General features: G+C 35.5%; 1 protein-coding gene across 1 annotated transcript in view; it reads right to left on the bottom strand.

Moving 5' to 3' along the window:
• LOC107093028 overlaps window positions 1–4,483 on the bottom strand; it is a 30,728-nt gene extending 26,245 nt beyond the window's left edge. Inside the window, exon 1 of the mRNA XM_015387829.1 lies at window positions 4,398–4,483. The gene's annotated coding sequence lies outside the window, so the exon portion shown is untranslated. The remainder of the gene's footprint in view (window positions 1–4,397) is intronic.
• Between the last annotated feature and the right edge of the window lie 1,589 nt (window positions 4,484–6,072).

Genomic DNA, 6,072 nt, shown 5'->3' with positions numbered 1-6,072 from the left:
GTGAATAAAACCAAACATCTGTTTCGCATCTATGGATATATATATATATATATATATATATATATATATATATATATATATATATATGTCAAATGTATAAACTAAACAACAGTATTGTTATAGGGTCATAACTAAATTAATTTATTGGATTTTGTTGTTTTATAGGCCTAATGGTAAATTAAGACAGATATAGCTAAAATAGGAATAGCTTAGAATCCCTTTTTTTTTTTTTTTTTTTTTGCTGATGTAGATGTAATATACAGATACATCAAGATAATCAGGTTCTAAAGAGGATGGGTGTTTAGATAGTTTGTTCTAAAACATACTTTGCTTAGTAATTTCACATGCTGGTCCTGTAGAGAAAAAAAACCCTTATACTGTACAAGTGGATACCCATATCACAATCTAAATTATAACAAAGCATGCTGGGAGTCAGATATTGTAGTTTTCCATCTGACTTCGATTGAGCATAAAACATTAAATAGGTGTAATGTAGCAAACATCTTTTCCATTCTGAAAGAAACTATTTGCATCATTTCACTTGTTTTTCAAAGAGAAATAAAGGGTACTGCAGCTAAAAGCAGTGTTGATGTCGTACATGTCACTGCATTTTATTGGTCCAAAACATTTTTGTATCCAGGCTAATCAATCTGTTGGCTTCTGGCAAGATGTATTTTGGTGATCCTGTGAATTCACAGATCTTGCAGAATATTATTATTATTATTTTTTTTTTTGAGTTTTTACGGTATGAGTGGCTCATTTTTATGGACAGTAGGCTGACAGGAAAGGGGTATGAGAGAGGGGGAGAGACATGCGGGAAAGGAAAACACGCGGGATTCGAACTTGGGTTGCCGTATCAAGGGCTAAGGCCTCCATACATGGGTCATGTGCGCTAACAACTGTGCCACCAAAGCATGCCCATCTTGCAGAAATTCATCTTGCTTCCAATGGAAGTTTTTAGGTGTACCTATGATATGATCATTTTAAGAATGACTGCAAAATATTCACAAGCAAAGAATAAACAGTGGAAAATATTGTGCAAAGTTGTTTTTGGGGCAAAAATATATGGGAGGGAAATATGTTTGCAAATATGCATGCATTAACATTTACTATAAAATTAAAATCTGAGATGGAGTTGCGAGTATGAGGTATTAATCGTGATCTGTGGAATAAATTTAACCTTAAATTTTAAGTTTAAATTATTTTTTTTTTAATACCATTTCTGATCTTCTCCAAGAAGAGCACAATCCCATGTTTACAGTAGAAGGACTGTAGTTAGATAGGGGTACGATCCACATTAAAACTCTAAAGGAGAGTTGAAATAAAGGATAGAAGAGGAAAGATTTGGGAAAAGAACAAGGTGTTTCTACTGTCTGGGAAAGGTTATGGGCCTAGCTCCAGGTCTACAACACATGTGGAACTGTTGGACAAACTCACATGAACCCTCAAGCACTTTGCTGAGGGTGTAGAGTTGGTCCACTGTATCCAAGTCAGGAAGTTTGTTTGGCCATTCTAACATCTTAATGTTGTTTATCTGAACTAGTCAGAAGTGGACTTGCTAAGTGCTTTTATATCATTACCCTACTGTATAGGGGATTCAGATTACAAATGGACAGGTGGAGATTCTCCTTCAGGATTTTCTGCTGTGTAGCAAAACACATCAATTCACCCAGGAAAACAAACTAGGATTAAGTCAAAAAAAGTTGGCTGACAGGTTTTCTCTACCAAATACTATGATGTTTCACACCATACATGTTGGATCAGCACTTATTGTTTATACTTGGAGCTCTCATGGTGTAAAAAAACTGCTGATCTAGAAATTCAGGAAAGCTGAAACTTTGACAAGTGAAGCTACGGTGCTTTGCGGATGTTCTTTGATGACTACCTGATTTAGTCAGCAATGACCTCTTAGGAGTATTCTTAGTCAGCTCCATGGGAAATGGCAATTGGGCAGGGGAAGGGTGCATAACCCATGAGCAGTAGCAAGTCTCCTGTGTTTGAGTACCTGGAAACATTTTCTGGAGAGCTGAAGCTAATGATAACTGGTTAAGATAAGAAAATCTTCCTTTATTTTCAACAACTACTTAGGGTATTGTTGGTAATTTTAATCCCAGCTTTTCCAAAACCACCTCCACTCCACTAAACTCCAACCCCCCTCCTCTATTATGATCTGCACTGAAATCTAAAAATAAGCTTTCCTATTCACACAGTAAAAGTGCAGCTCAAACAGCTGTTCTCACTTCCTGTAACTTAGCTCGAAGTGGGAGACTAGCCAATCACAACAGAAGTCCTGTCATCATTCTTGTTCAGGTTTTCTGTGATAATGATAATGTAAACATTGTGTAATTCAAAAAGCATTCAGTTAGAAACCAGCTGTACCTAATCTTACAGTCAGTTAACTTTAAAGGCTGTTTTGCTTTTAGATGAAGAGAAAATAGTTGACGAACAGCACACACAGAAATAAAAAGGAAGGAGGGGAAATCATTTTACTCAGTTAGATGTCTAACAAGTAGACAGGCTGTAATTACCAATGATCAAACAAATGCCTCTTGGTTGAAAATCTGGTATGGCTTAGTATTGTTGTCAGAAAATTTAGATTTCTCTTCTATTATATATTCATTTATCCTATTTACTCACTATAAAAGTTTTCACTTGGTATGTTTCACTTTCAAGGCCACACCATTCTCTGCGGGATAGTGTTTGTAGACCAAACATTGCTTCTTCCCATAACAAATCAGATTCTTTCTCAAGGTTTATTTATAACATGTTACTGTTTAACCAAAGTCCGTTATTTGTTTTGACTCTGACTACTTTTCCATTGTTGTAAGTAAAGGGGAACGGACGCTGCTCATGCAGAACAGGGCAGAATGCTTTACCATTAGGGCTGTACGATGAGCTGTTTTCTCTTTGCAAAGATATGAATAAATGTGCCGACTGAGTGAAATCCATCGATCTCCATTTATTTAACTAGGGTGAATAGTTGAATCCTTTTTCCCACTACAATTTTGTGTTGTCAAAGCAGGATTCTCCTTGACTGATTTTTTCTGAGGACAGCGTTTGTCAGAAGTGTTGGTACCACCTGGAGGAAGCAGTCTTCCAGCCTCAATACCCCGTTTAGAAGGTTAAGGGTGTGAGGACTTCTGGCATCGAGGTTCCTGGAGGTCAGCAGGAGGATCAAAACTAACCATTTCTTTTTGAGACGGTGAGATTAATCTTTTGTCAGCCCAGTTTAAATTAAATTTCAAAAACTAATTTACAAAACAACAGGTTGTTAACAGATTTAAAAATTATTAGAAATCAAATACTGGAAAATTAAAGTCTCAAAGTCCTCTTCTTCTCCATAAAAAAAAAAACAAATAAATAAATGTAATCAACACCCTGTTCTGCATGAGCAGCGTTCATTCCCCTTTAGTTACAACAATGGAAAAGTAGTCAAATTCAAAACAAATTACAGACACTTTGGTTAAACAGTAACATGTTATGAATAAACCTTGAGAAAGAATCTAGTTTGTTTTGGGAAGAAGGTATGTCTGGTCTACAAACACCATCCCGCAGAGAATGGTGTGGCTTTGAAAGTGAAATAGACCGAGTGAAAACTTTATAGTGAGTAAATAGGATAAATTAATATATAATTAAAAGAGAAATCTACATTTTCTGACAACAGTGTCTATTTGTTAACAAAGGCTGTAGGAAAGTACAGTTTGTCTTTATTAAGAAAATATGGATTGATGTTCATTTTCCTTTTGGAACGGTGTAGATTGACCCAGAGGTTCTGGCACCCATCTGCTCTCGGCCACCCCTCAGTGTACATTGGTTATTGCCTCGCCTTATAAAAATTTTCTGGTTACGCCTCTGCACATACCAGTTGATGCAATAAACTCTGTGCCACCTTACGCATCAGAAATCAAAATCAGGAAAATTCTGACAGCATCTGTCCATAAGATTGTCGGTTTTCCAGCACAGCTTCAAAGAGTCTGCCTATTAGTTTACTGCAATAAACTAATAAAAACTGACAAACATTACTTCTGAGATAAAATAAAAAGTTTAAAACCTTAGCAACAAACATAAGATTTCTTCAAGTGCAGGGGACCATCTTTACAGAAGTAGTAAATAAAAATAATAGAATAAAAAAACAACATAGGGCAAATTTGATCAAGTTAAAAACTTGCAAACATAATTGCATTACCCGCACATTAAAAATCAACAAATGCAAGTAAAGTCCTATAATTTACTTTATAAAAAGTCCAGGAAAGCTCCTGCAATCATTGCAATTCAATCTTTACTGATGATTCAATTATGCGCTAGTCGAACGCGGCCCGGAAATAAATTAAATCAACACAATTAATATAAATTCTCTTGATAAGGTGCATCATTTTAAAAAGGTTTCACTAACTTACATGAACAGCGTGGGAAATGAGGGCTGTCTGTGTATCTCCTGCGTGTCGGTGGGAGGCTGTGAAAGAATAGATTTATTTCCTGTGGGGGTGCCCTCAGCAGCATACTTCCCTCCTCCCTCCCTTACCACTAATGATGCCTCGCCTTGCGGAAGAAAGACAGCTCCTTACTCAATGTTATAGAAAGAGAGATAGAAAGGAAAAACTCACTATTAAAACTGGTGATAAAGGTGAACTTTTTTCACGCCATCCTCAGGTGCATTGTTCCGCATTTCCCCCTTCAAGGAGTGACCGGGGACCGCGCTGAAGTTGGTCTGAAGTTGATTAATGATTCAAGCTCCGCCGATTTAGCGCCACCTATCGCTCAGTGGATCCGATTCAGCAGGTCAGACTTCGGCCAACCGTTCTCTGTTGCTCCCTCTTCTCAAGCGCAGCGATTCACTTAGGGACCGTCAACAAATTTCCAAACCGAATACTCTTGAGAAACAAAAATAAACAAATCCCTTCTCTTGTGGCCTACTGAAGCAAAACCAAAGGTAAATAGTTACTTACCTACTTTTATCAATATCATTCTGCTTTAAATTGATATTTACAAGTACTAATATCTACATAAATTGATAATTTAATAGGTTTTTAATTCGATTTTAACCAACGATTAAATAGATACATTTTTCACAATCCACATTTAATTCTGTAAATATTATTTTTAGCAGTTCTTTAGCAGTTTTGAACGGATTACAGCAGTACTTCTATATAAATGTACAAGCCACAGACTAAAGAACACTTTTTAGTGACATAGGAAGAGTGAAATTATTTTTTATATAAATCTTTAAATATGACAACTATATAAACTGATCTAATAATAAGGATACAATATTAACATTTAAATTATCTGTATATTTTTACATAGTAAGACTGCATTGTATATCCACAACACAAACACTGAGTCATGGAAAGGCACATAAACCCCCTATACCTGCCTTAGCTTAAAAACTTATATTGTACCCAAGTGGAGTTACTAGAAATTGGTTAAAATACTAATATAAAGTCTGTTTTATATTAATAGAGACAGCTAGGTCAATGAAACTTAAATCAGAGTAGTTATGAACAGGGATAGTGGCTTCAGTTACAAAGACTAGTGGTCAAGATATTAAAGGGTACCTGTGTATCAAAAAAGGCACATTAATTAAAGTGATCAGCTTAGAAAACCACGTGATTTCAACAGATTGTAGCATACACTCTAAATCTGAGTTGTTTACACAAACTGCTGCTACAATGTTTAGAAAAAAACTTGAGATGGCCATGGGAATTAGAGGTATTTAATGATAAAATGAAAACACCTACAGAACAGGGAGCATATGACATTGGGCAGTACAATATTTTGGAGTATTTATACACCTCTTCTTCTCTCATGATGGTATTAGGATTCAACTTGTTCCAGTTTCTTCTGAACTCTAGTCATCTTGATTGATTTAATGATTTATTTAATTTATTGATCTTACAGTGAAGAAATGTACTCGTTACATCAGCTGAAATAATCAAAAGGTGCCATAGGAAGAAAAGGTGCATGAGGTATGAGATGGTGCATGGTGTATGGTGCATGAGATATATACAGTGCGTCCACATATATATATATATATATATATATATATATATATATATATATATATATATATAT

This window comes from Cyprinodon variegatus, unplaced genomic scaffold (assembly GCF_000732505.1).
Source record: "Cyprinodon variegatus isolate N-32 unplaced genomic scaffold, C_variegatus-1.0 Scaffold404, whole genome shotgun sequence".
NCBI classification, from domain to species: Eukaryota; Metazoa; Chordata; class Actinopteri; order Cyprinodontiformes; family Cyprinodontidae; genus Cyprinodon; species Cyprinodon variegatus.
The sequence above is the reverse complement of the archived record's forward strand: the minus strand, read 5'-3'. Positions and strand labels throughout refer to the sequence as shown.